Consider the following 14,233-nt stretch of genomic DNA (forward strand, 5'->3'; position numbering starts at 1 on the left):
TGGGCATACTGACTATGTGCAGAGACAATGGGGGGAAGTGAGATGTCAACCTATGGAACAGGTTTAGCCCCCAACAGCCCCACCTGTACCTTACTATGGCTACCGTCATCATCAGAGTCTGATGAGACATTGACATCGGGTTGTGAGGGGGACAGACTACAACCCCCACAGTCACTTGTGAGGAAGAAGACAAACTAAGAACATTACTACCAGCAGTATTATGTATGGTGATCCACACATGCACATACAGGTGAGGTGCCACAACTGCATTACACATACTACAACCTATTTCTGCCCCATGCACAACATATAAGCAGACTACAACATACACAGACAAGACAGGCCCTTTATAACATGCACTACAGCTACATCTGGTGAATGTTGCCACTGCTATACACCTGTGAGATAAGCAATATGTCAGTGTATGAGATAGACCTAAACCTAAAATACAGTGCACCTGTCTTGTGCATACCATTGCCCCCTGAATAGCAGACTCCATAGACCTTCACAATAATAAGTGAACATATGTGACAGCTCTCGCAAATACACTACTTTTGTGATTACTGATTCAATGCATGTCACTTAACCCACCCAAAAGTGAACATGCAAGTACTTAACTCTGGCTAAACATGCCACGTGTCTATATGTTCCATAATAAAACAGTATCACACTCACCGGGTATGAGACATTGGACCCTGGCCACACCTGATGTACCTATGGAAATGTGAGGGAGAGGTATTATCAGCAATACAAAATGTGGCATTGCTACAGGATATGTGCATATATGAACATGTACAGTAGGTACTGTGATACTGCCTACATTGCTGACATTCTGAGTATATGTGCAGAAGTGTACGTTACAAGGAAATCCCCCCTCAATGCAGATTGCCCTGGCATCTATGTACTGGTATGCAGAGGCCTTCACAGTGACTGCTACAGTATTACAGTGATGAACACAGGAGACTTACCTGGATGGTCCTCTGCTGTGGATGCTATGGCACTCACCTCCATGACATATGGGGTGATGGGTGTTTGGGAGCTGGTGGTTAATCCCACGTTCAACAGGAATTCCTCTGTGGCCGAGAGTGGTTGTACCACTACAGAAACTCCACCGGTGGCAGCATGGTCCCTGGCCACAGCAGAAGCCCTTTGCCATTCAGAATTTAACGTATCAGTCACCCAGTATCGGACCTGCTCATAGCTTCTGTCTTGTTGCCCGATCCGGTTGACTGCTTTGACAAGGTCAGTCCACATTGCTGTACATTGATCTTGATTTAGGCGACTCCTGGTCAGCAGGATGTGGTGATGCAGTCTGAGGCCATCCACGATTACCTCATTTTTGGCAGAAGAGAATGATGGTTGCCTCCATCTATACATCCTTTCTTAAAGACAAGCAGTGGGGAACACATCACAGGACCACATACGTTGCTATCAACAATGTACATACCCTGCACATTCTGATTGGCCTGCACTATCCACTGGTAACTCCCATGTCATACCCCACCGTCTATCAACAAAGTTATGTATATGGCAATCAGCAACAGGTCTATATCAGAATTGCAAATGCTCACAATGTCGAATCTGACATTGTCGACACGTAAACAGCGAAACTACAGAACATCGAAGAGGTAAATGCAAATCTCCATAAAGGGAGATTTCCATTTACTTCAATGTAGTGCGTTCTTGGAGTTGGAATATTTAAGTAGCGGGGGTGTGGGGGGTGCTTAAAGCAAGTAGGTCTAATTTTTGACTTTTTGTGATGTTTTTTATTAGGTGTTCGATGTTACTGGACTTCAACGATATGGTGTTGATCATATCGTATTCGAAGTTCAGTAACTTCCAGCATCTAATATAAACCCATCAGCACCATAGTAGCAATACCAGGTATGTACCTGTGTGCCATGATGGAGTGGGCTATATGTCTTCACTCTGATTACTGCCATCTACTGTGTTGTGTCCCTTGGTGGACAATTTCTCACCGTGATCATACAGTCACTGTCTGGACACATAAGTCTGTATTAGTAAAAGTATATGGGGACAGTCCAGCAACTTTTCCTGTGTATTACCTCAACATTAGTGATGTGGTTTCAACTGTAGTCGTTTGTGGTTACAAGTGCAGTCGCTACTCTTTGTTTAAGCGTGCATTACCTTAACACTAGTTATTTCTGGTGATTCTTATGAACTACATTTGATAAAATACTGGGATTATGGTTACAATTGCAGTCGCTACTTTTTTTGTTTCCATTCACGATACATGAATTCCTGTCTTTCGATTTTGCATTCAAGTGGTAAACTGAGCTCTACAAAGGCGACAGCCTTATACTACCTGTACTACTATTTCATTTTCCTGATCCAGTGATACATTCTCCTGTTACGTTTTATAACTTTGTATGTTTTACCAGGTTGCTACCTCATGTACAACTGTAAATGCGGCTTGTATTATGTTAGCCACTGTGACCTGAATTGAAGCCGGTTTTTACTGTGATAACCTTGAGCGTGGTTTTTACATTTTAACCATTACCTAGCTACACTAGTTGTTTATGCGGTTTAACCCTCACTATAAGATTGTAATTTGCTTGAATTACTTGCTGCCTTCTTGGATATATTGTAACTTGCTACCTTACTGTTTTAACATAATTACTCAGCTATATTGATTTCCTACTTGCTCTTTATCACAATGTTTATCTAGGGTTATCTGAGCCTACATATCTGATTTTCTCTCCTCCTGCTATATCCTACATATTCTTTCTTTCTATTCCTTTCTCCACTACCACTCCGGCTTTCCACCTCTCTTAGTCTCCCTCTATACTCCTACTCTCCTCTCTTGCACTTTCCTGGATAAGCCTACTCAAGCTGTCTCCCTTCTTTCGCTCTTTGCTCCTTTTTTCCCAACTGTTATATTCTACTGTAAAACTACATTAAACCTACATAGTTAATATTTAATCTAGCACCTAACAGTTTTACCTTTTAATCCTTAGATATCAGCCTGTCCTCTGTTGCTGTGTGTGTGCCTTTGCTCACCTGGTGTGGTTCCTGCCCTGTGAAACTCCCAACTTCTGAAGCTATCACAGCGTTTTTGGACCCTAACAAACCTTCTGAAGCACACTTAAAGTCTGCCTAAAGACTGCTGTATGTATTTACACCTCTATCTTGCAAACTTTTGTGTGGTGTTTGTATGTGGTCTAGGATAAGGCCCTGCCTCGTGTCTGCCAGCGGCTTCCCAGCATCCAACACTCCTAGTTTTCTCCTGTCCAATTCTGAACCAACTGTTAGCTCTTTCAGACTGTAATACTACTATACTCTTTTAGGTACAGATTCCCCTTGCAGTTTGTTCTGCCCTCCAGAATTGTAACTCAGAGTATCCCTTTACTCTCTCCACAGACTGCACAAACTCACCCTTACAAACTATACTACTTAGTCTCTCTTATATCTTGACTGATTGTTTTCCTCCTGCTCTTTTTTTTCTCTGTTTCTACCCGCTCCGTTAAGCCTCTTGAGTCTCACTCCGCTCCCCTACCCTACCCCCAATTCCCACCCACCCCCAGTGGTCCTACCTTTATACTTCTATGACCACACCCCTCTTATCTAACACCCAATTACAACTTGACACCAATTACTCTTATCCTAACACACCCACCCAGCAATTAGCTTACTCACCCTCCACATTTCCACTGTAGGTCTCATACTCACTCCACTACATTCTTAGTTCTTACCTACCTAATATTACTTCCTATCTCTTACATTCCTCATACATCTTCACTCTTTACCACTTCCACTAACCTATATTATCACAGCTTTTCACTTCCTACTCTCCAATCTCTACTATACTCTACCTCATAAACTAACCTTTACCAGTTCACATAGAATCCCAACAGCTGCTCTCAAATACTCTCTTTCCCTCCACAGCATCACTTGCTCTATACTCTTTTTCCACTTCAGGCACTTTAACATAACCTCACTCCAAGTCTCTCTACTTTTGATATCTTGCCTATTTATATACTAGCTCCAAATCTACTCTTCTCACATTCAATCATGATAACTATTTCCAGACACACCCTACAAAAGGCTATACTCTTAACTTCATTTGCAGTACTCCTTACCACCACTTACCTAATCACCTTATTTGAAATAAAAAACCTCTACCTGCATAACTACTCACAAAAACAAACGCTTACCCTTAACAACCCACTAGCCCAAGCCCACATCAATATCACCTCCACCTCCAACTACCTACAAGCTAAATATCACAGACTTACTCCCATAAAACTGAATCACCCTGTAGCAAAAATTAAAATCCTACCCATCCTTAATCACAGCCACATACTTGCTCTCAAATATTCCTCCTTACAAGCTGGTGACATCCACCCTAACCCTGGCCCACCTAAACCTAACTTTTCATCTACTACACACTCTCCACCTAACTCCCTGATACCCTACTTAATTTTCCTAACTCCTTAAAATTGGACATCTTAACATTCAAGCTTAAATAACAAAATAACTAATCTCCATGCCCTTCTCAGTACTTACTCATTTGATATTTTCTGCCTCACAGAAACTTGGATTTAAAACCTCGACCTCTGACAATGAAATTACCCCACCAGGATATAACATACTAAGAAATGACAGATTAAAGCGTAAAGGAGGTGGAGTGGCCTTACTCTTTAAAACAATCTTCTTATATCCTCTATACCCCATAACCCAACCCAAGATAACTCAGCTGAAATCTTGATCTCTAAATTTCAAATCAACTCCAACAAAGCTATATACATATTCTGCATCTACCTACCCCTGGCCACAACATTACTAATATAGAAGATACCCTGTCCTGGATTTCCTCAACATACCCACAAGAAACTATTATTCTAGGAGACCTCAACACTGACTGGTATAGTATCAACAATAATAATCCCTCTTCTTATATCAACCTACATAACTTTAAACAAACTATTACCTCGACTACTAGAATCAACAAACCCAACAACAAAGAGACCATCCTAGACTGGATTCTAGTCAATAAACAAAGAAAACTATCAAGTAGGAACCCTGCCAGATGATATCAGTGACCACTTGCCCACATATATCATCAGGCACAAAAATGACATAAACAAACCTCCCAAGTTTATTACTGCCAGAACTAAGAAACATTTTAATCCTGACTTATTTCAAATGGAACTTAATGCCTGCAACTGGAGTCCCTAAAATCCTCCCACTAGATGAAGCTGTCAGCTACTTTAACCACAAATTCTTAACAATACTAGATACCCACCCAAAAGATCTATTAGGATAAAGTTCAAATCTGCTCCTGGCTCTCAAAAGACACAAAACAAAAATACTTATAAGAAACAAATCATGGGCTAAATGGAGCAACTAAAGATGTCTCAGAACACCTAAACTTTAGACAACCGTAATACTACTAAAAGCCATTCTCTCTGACAAACAAGCCTATTACAGTAAACTTCAACAATCTCACTCTAAGAATCCACAAAATTTTGGACTGCCATTAATAACCTTCTACAGCCCGGCCACTCTAGTACCCCTCCACCCCTAGAGTCAAAAAACAAAAACAATCTAGAAATTGCCAATGCCTTCAATACCTATTTTACAGAGACCATTCAAACCCTGGCCACACAGCTAACTTCTACAAACACTAACCTACCTAATTCCAGCATGACAATCTTCCTACTTTCAAGATAAAACCCATCTCAATAGCCTTTATCCAGAAACTAATTCACAAGCTAAAACCCTGTACACCCTCTGATGACAACCTTCCAGCAGAATACCTGCAACTTGCATCCAGAGCAATTGCTCATCCTGTAGCTATTCTCATTAACCGTACCATCTCTGAAAGCACTATCCCCAATCTTTGGAAAATCTCACACATCATTCCCTTACATAAAGGAGGAAACTCTAATGAGTACTCAACTATAGGCCAATAGCACTACTCTCACCTAGCTAAGATCATGGAGAAATGTATCCATCATCAGCTAATAGACTACCTTACTAAAATAACATCCTGGCCAGCTGCCAACATGGCTTTAGACCCTTTCACAGCACCACCACTGCCCTTCTATCTTTCACCAATACTATTAACACCAACTTGAACAATAACTACCTCTCACCTGCACTCTTCTTTGCCCTGCCAAAAGCCTTGATATGGTCAATCACTCCCCTACTTATAAATACCCTAAAATCCCTCTCTCTGGATTCTAATTCTATCCTTTGGTTCAAGTCTTACCTCAGCAACCGTAAACAAGCTGTTTTGTGGCAAAATCACTTGTCTTCATATCTCCCTGTCTTACTAGGAGTTCCTCAAGGCTCTATTCTAGGACCCCTTCTCTTCTCTCTGTTCATAAATGATCTTCATGTAGCTATTCCTCAATCCACCTGCATACAGTATGCTGATGATTCTACTATCATCTGTTGTGCTAAGTCTCTTCCTGAGCTGAAATCTCTAAGCCAAACTGTCTTCTCCATAGTTGAAACATGGTTCAATAACCGGTGCTTACTCTTGAATGCCAAAAACCAAATTACTTCTGATTACTCCCAACAACAAGACCCTCCCATACAGTTCTCCATACTAGCTAGTAATGGAACCCTGATATCACCTGATCTGACCTGCAAGTTATTAGGAGTTACAATAGACAATAAACTCACTTTTGACAATCATATTAATAACACCATTAAGTCCGTTAACAGAAAATTAGGCTCCTTGTATAGGATAAGACCCTTCCTCACCCCAAAAGCAAGAACTACCGTGGCCCACTCTCATTTACTCTCTACCCTCCTCTATGCTTCTCCCATTTACACCAATTTAAAGCAAAACAATCTCAACAAACTTACCAAAGCCTACAACAGTATTGCAAGGTTTGTAACTGGTAAGCCCTATAGAACCCATCACTGCATTAACCTACACCAGCTAGACTGGCTTGAACTGCAAAATGCTGCTATTCTCACAACTAACAACTGCTCACAAAATCTTCTACCTTCCTAACAACACACCTACACTAAACAATCTTATCACACCCTATAACAATCTTCATTCCCTACGCTCCTCTAACAAACTCCTAGCTTATATACCCAAATCTAATAACAGCTGGTGACTCCTTGTTCTCCACCACCACAGGTAAACAATGGAACATGCTGCCACCCAACCTTACCTCTATTTCCTCTTTCCCCCTCTTCAAACTTAATCTTAAAAATCACCTAAAACTTCAATGGTTATGCCCTTGCTGCAACCCTGACTAATACTCTACTACTAGCCTGTAACCTATCTTCTCTCTCTTCCTTTACATTATTACTCTGCCAATAAATGTTGTAAATGTTATCTTCCACATTTTTATACCAATGGTTTACTTTAAAATGTTACTTTAATTCCTTCCTAATGGATGTGGCATTGCTTATTATTTTGCTTTTTTATATATTACTATTATTAAGTAAGTGGAGCTTTTCTCCCCGGGCCTCTACTGAAAATGGAAATATCTCCAGCTAGACTAGCCCGGTCAACAAATGTAAAATAAATAAAAAAAATAAATAAAATGTTGCGGAGGGAGTCACCGATGTCAGACAGTGATGCATCCATGACCCTGAGCATCCATCTGGTGTTGCATTCAGAATGTACCTGTGCCTCCATGACAGACCAAAACATGTGTTAAGTGACTCATGAAGTGATGACAGGTGGTGGATGGGCAGCAGTCCTCCTTCAAGCACCCCTGTCAGTCTGCTTGTGTGGGACCTCACCATCTGTCTGGCTATAGCTGGTGTCAACACTCACAGCTGCCATTGTTGCACTCTCCTGCTTGATGTGGCTACACTCTGACTGTCCAATATCTGTGGCCACAATGGACTGGGTATGTCTGGGCATACTGACTATGTGCAGAGACAATGGGGGAAGTGGGATGTCAACCTATGGAACAGGTTTAGCCCCCAACAGCCCCACCTATACCTTACTATGGCTACCGTCATCATCAGAGTCTGATGAGACATTGACATCGGGTTGTGAGGGGGACAGACTACAACCCCCACAGTCACTTGTGAGGAAGAAGACAAACTAAGAACATTACTGCCAGCAGTATTATGTATGGTTATCCACACATGCACATACAGGTGAGGTGCCACAACTGCATTACACATACTACAACCTATTTCTGCCCCATGCACAACATATAAGCAGACTACAACATACACAGACAAGACAGGCCCTTTATAACATGCACTACAGCTACATCTGGTGAATGTTGCCACTGCTATACACCTGTGAGATAAGCAATATGTCAGTGTATGAGATAGACCTAAACCTAAAACACAGTGCACCTGTCTTGTGCATACCATTGCCCCCTGAATAGCAGACTCCATAGACCTTCACAATAATAAGTGAACATATGTGACAGCTCTCGCAAATACACTACTTTTGTGATTACTGATTCAATGCATGTCACTTAACCCACCCAAAAGTGAACATGCAAGTATTGAACTCTGGCTAAACATGTCACGTGTCTACAGCAAAATGGCAGCCCATAACATTCCTAGGGTATATATGTTCCATAATAAAACAGTATCACACTCACCAGCTATGGGACATTTGACTCTGGCCACACCTGATGTACCTATGGAAATGTGAGGGAGAGGTATTATCAGCAATACAAAATGTGGCATTGCTACAGGATATGTGCATATATGAACATGTACAGTAGGTACTGTGATACTGCCTACATTGCTGACATTCTGAGTATATGTGCAGAAGTGTAAGTTACAAGGAAATCCCCCCTCAATGCAGATTGCCCTGGCATCTATGTACTGGTATGCAGAGGCCTTCACAGTGACTGCTACAGTATTACAGTGATGAACACAGGAGGCTTACCTGGATGGTCCTCTGCTGTGGATGCTGTGGCACTCACCTCCATGACATATGGGGTGATGGGTGTTTGGGAGCTGGTGGTTAATCCCACGTTCAACAGGAATTCCTCTGTGGCCGAGAGTGGTTGTACCACTACAGAAACTCCACCGGTGGCAGTATGGTCCCTGGCCACAGCAGAAGCCCTTTGCCATTCAGAATTTAACGTATCAGTCACCCAGTGTCGGACCTGCTCATAGCTTCTGTCTTGTTGCCCGATCCGGTTGACAGCTGTGACAAGGTCAGCCCACATTGCTGCACGTTGATCTTGATTTAGGCAACTCCTGGACAGGATGATTCAGTGATGCAGTCTGAGGCCATCCATGATTACCTAATTTTTGGCAGAAGAGAACGATGGTTGCCTCCATCTATACATCCTTTCTGAAAGACAAGCAGTGGGGAACACATCACAGGACCACATACGTTGCTATCCACAATGTACATACCCTGCACATTCTGATTGGCCTGCACTATCCACTGGTAACTCCCATGTCATACCCCACTGTCTATCAACACAGTTATGTATATGGCAATCAGCAACAGGTCTATATCAGAATTGCAAATGCTCACAATGTCGAATCTGACATTGTCGACACGTAAACAGCGAAACTACAGAACATCGAAGAGGTAAATGCAAATCTCCATAAAGGGAGATTTCCATTTACTTCAATGTAGTGCATTCTCGGAGTTGGAATATTTAAGTAGCGGGGGTGTGGGGGGTGCTTAAAGCAAGTAGGTCTAATTTTTGACTTTTTGTGATGTTTTTATTAGGTGTTCGATGTTACTGGACTTCAACGATATGGTGTTGATCATATCGTATTCGAAGTTCAGTAACTTCCAGCATCTAATATAAACCCATCAGCACCATAGTAACAATACCAGGTATGTACCTGTGTGCCATGATGGAGTGGGCTATATGTCTTCACTCTGATTACTGCCATCTACTGTGTTGTGTCCCCTATGGACAATTTCTCAATACCGTATCATACAGTCACTGTCTGACACATAAGTGTGTATTAGTAAAAGTATATGGGGACAGTCCAGCAACATCCATGTGCCACAAAGACAGCAATGCAAACCTGCTGAAGGGTATATTCCCTGTAAGTGCCCTACGTCTTCAGTACACAGATGTTTGTTGAATGGGTATGTGTGCCTCATATATGTGGTCCATGTGCCAGACACACATAGCTTATTGGCAAATGGTTGGACAATAATTGAAGGTTGTGCTCAGAATGTGTAGAACCTGGCTGTCACACACCAGAACCCCCCAAAATCTGTTATGCTACAGTAATATCCATTACTGTATTCATACCCTTACTTTGTATGCTCAATATGTACACTCTGTCACTGATGTAGGCCCTGCGTCCCCCCCACTAATGATGGGTATGTGCTGATGTCCTGCTGTAGCTGGTTACCAGTTATGCGAGCCACTGCTGTCAAGCAATGTGATATGAATGTCGACAACACAGTGACCTAGCCAGAGTACATCAGGGACAGCCAGGGACACCTGTACAATTTCCATACTTTTCCTGTGTGACATTCATAGACTGAGGGGTGCTGCATGACAGTGCAGCATGTGCAATGCCAGCTGTGTCCACCCTTATGTACTGTCACTATGTCGATCACCCATTCCAGTAGCATTCACACATGTGCTGATTGTTGTAGGAGGGGATGAGTGGGCCAGAGCTGTGATCTAAGGCACAGCAGGGACAGTTGTAAGGTACACCTATAGCTGTTGGACAGCAGACTATCACCGATATGTCATTCCCACAGATGTACAACAGGCCTACTGTTGTAATCCCTATTCCCCATAACTGCATCCTCCCATCTGCATTCCATTATATGGTGACTTGTATTACATACCTAGTAGAGTGCTGCACTCCTTTTATGCTGAAATCCTGAGATAAACCCTTCTGAACTCATAGTCTGCCTTGGTATAGCAAGTTACAGACCTGTTTACCATTGGCAGCTGCTTGCCTTTTGTAGGTAATGCTCAGAAACAGGTGATTACCTGTGCACTAATCTGTGGCTCAGACCTGCTAATTGCATCCAGAACAGCTGGGTTGCACTTTCATTAGCCAATGACATGACACAACAGTAAAATATTTATGGCCTACATGTAGGCCTTGGCCCCTTTCCTAGTCTTTAAGATGGGCAATACAGCATTGCAGACGGTAGGTACAAATAATGTAGACTGTTCGGGATTATGTGTTATGTCCGCAGTTGTACATGCTATGTTTAGCCATTGACAAATGACTTTCAGATTATCTGGCAGTTCAGTGTTAAACAATGTGGGTGGAGGTCAGTAAGGGTGAGGACACATGTGGGTGTTGTACATCATACCCATCAGAATATGCATGCTGCTGCAGTAGTTGGTGTATCAACTCTGTATGTTTGCAGAGGTAGACTGTGACACATGTCCCTGTTGCCTGACCTTTGGCCCCCCACACCTTTGTGTATGGGGGCATACTTCTCAACTGTACAACTTTTTGCAGAATGTCCAGATATTTGCCTCATATAATTACTGGCAAATCATTTAAAGACTGCATTAGAAGATAATGACAAACATTTATGTGTCAGACTTCATACCCTTCAGAAAATACCTGCTACTGCAAAACCTGTTATTCTATCAACTGTCTAAGTTTGTAAGAGCAATATTTTAAAATGTCCCTAGGTTTGGGCCTTTGTCTCACTTTTATTTATGGCTTTGTCCAGATTTCTTGCTTTATGAGGTTGAGAGGTATGTATGGGTGTTGTGTGTGTCCCTTGTTCTAGGGGGTTATGAGGTATGATAGGTCTGTGGCAGGTAGCTGAACATAGTGCTGCATATGTGGCAGGCAGCAGCTGCTGCTTTTTGTGTAGGACACATAGTGGGGAGTGTGAACACTTTTGAGGACAGGCAGCTGTATGTGTCACTGAGGGGGCAGTGTTAGCTCTGTTACTATGGCAGAGCCAGGGTGAGGGTACCCTTAACAGTCCAGTGAAGCATGTGCTTAGGGTACATATGTTATGTAACATTGCCAGTCAGAGAGTATTAGGCGACATATTGGTGGGCTATACACATATGTGCAGTGTGTCCCTACCTACAGGCCTTTGATGTGCATACATGGGTAGCAGTTAATTCAGTAGCTGCAACCGGTTTTGTTTAAAATTGCATGACTCTGTCATTATTTGCTGTATTCGCAAGAATTTAAATGACATGCAACACAATGGATTTGAAGCCAGGACTGTGGGTGGCAAAATGTATGGCATGCTAGGAATTTAACAGACTGAGCAACTGAGTCAGTACTACAACAGGTGTCTTTGCAAGATATATGTACATGCTTACAATCTGTGACATAGGATTGGCATTCCCATGTGTGTTCAGATGGGCATGACGTGTGACACTGACATGTCTGTCATGATTTTCTAACCACAATCTGTACTGACTTGCCAGCACTGTAGCACACAGAAATGGATTTCTGATATCCATGCCCAAACTAGGTGGCACAACTGTGGCATTCTGCAACAGTCTGTGCAGTTGACAGCTATACCTGCTATTCCTGGCCTTACATCCATCCATCATTATTTATTTGGCTGTATACTGGTTTGATGTCTGCATCACAGTCCCAAGCACACTGCCAATTTACCCATTATATATACATACATTATGATATTGACAATCAGGATATGTTTATGGAAACACCTGTTATATGACACAACTGGGTGGCCTAGTGGGCAAATGCCCTATGTTATAGGTGACGGGGCAGGTTCGAGACTTGGCAGGGATGATACTTTGCAGATGTGCCTAACACTGACAGAAAAGACAGTTTTAAACAGGTTTGTGTTGGTTTCTGCAGCATGCTGTGCTGGTTACATCCACTGAAACCTGGTCTAATTTCAAAAAAAGGAAAAAAAGGGGTGATAGGAAAGTATTGAAATAGGGGCAAGCAGAGGGAAAAACATACTGATAAGTAGGTAGGGATGTGCAGGATGGGGGAAGGAAGGAACCATAGTTCTCCATTTCTTCTACAGCAGCTGTGCAGGATGTACACAATTTGGAATTTGGAGCCTCACACCCCAGAGAGAGGGGTGAGGCAGCATAAGTGTGTTGATTAATGCATGTAATGACTGAGTGTGTCAAGTGGGTGAGGGTGCAAAATGGAGAGCTATGCATGGGGGGCGATTTTGTTTTGTGGTACAGATGCCCTTTTTTTAAGGAGAGAGAGGAATGTTAGAGAAGGGATATAGGTACGTATGGGGAGGTAAGTTGAGTAGGCGAGGTTGCATTTGCAAACAGACAAGACAGTATACAGAGGCAGTGTGTGACACATGAGGGAGGTAAGCACCTTGGACTGGGAGGGTGTTCTGGAATCAGAGAGCCATGTGCCCCTAGAAGGCAGCAGTGAGGCTCAGCTCCCAACTCATGGGCAGTCAACACTGCTCTTTCATTGCCCCAAAGGTGGCTGTGCTGGTGGCTGGGCACCAGGGCCACCTTGCCTCTCCAGGTTGTCAAGTATGCCCTCAATCTGGCGCCGGTGGTTCTCATAGCCAATGTGCATGATCCTGTGCACCATCCCTGGTAGTTGTTGCTGGGTGACAACCCCCCCACATCCACTCCTGGGGGGACAGGCCCTGTCCCCTGATGTGGTTCCACCTGCAGGACCAGCAGAGGGGGCAGCATCAGGTTGGATCCCAGACTTGCTGGGACCCAGTGCCATGGACGGCTGAGGTAGGGTAGGCAGATCACCAGGAACTGGTCTACCCAGTCAAGCTATGGTGTTGAGGTATTTCAAAGTATAAAAGAAAAAAAAACAAGAACCACAAGTAGTAAAGGTATAGTCCCAGGAAACACACAAACCAAAGTCCAAACCACAAATCCAATTTATTGATAGCAAAAACAAACCAAATGCATTCAAGCATTTTCATCTTTAGCAAAGACTTCTTCAGAACTGCTTAACATGGTGATTTCCAACCTTAAATAATCCTAATACATCATGTGATCAATGTGTGAGCAAACATTCACATGACTCAACTTTAGTTTAGTAAACATATTGATTATAAAACTTCAACAAGAATTGTGACTATCAAGAAAATTGTATGAAAAATGAACATAAGTATAACAATAAAAACTAAAACTAAAAAATAATATTGAGAACAAAAATGGTAAAAAAGTCAGTGTTACAACAAGAAAGATATGAGTAACATGACACAATCAGCCCTCAAGACTTTTCAACTTTAATATAGGTGTAATAGAACAACATTTATTCAAACCATGGAGGGTAAGGACATCACACACAAGTATCCATATGAGCTCTTTCTTGAGAAGATTTTCATCAGTGTCAAAGCCCCTTGGGTCTGGTT

Source organism: Protopterus annectens, chromosome 5.part0 (assembly GCF_019279795.1).
Source record: "Protopterus annectens isolate FY-2018-M chromosome 5.part0, PAN1.0, whole genome shotgun sequence".
In the NCBI taxonomy this organism is placed as follows: Eukaryota; Metazoa; Chordata; order Ceratodontiformes; family Protopteridae; genus Protopterus; species Protopterus annectens.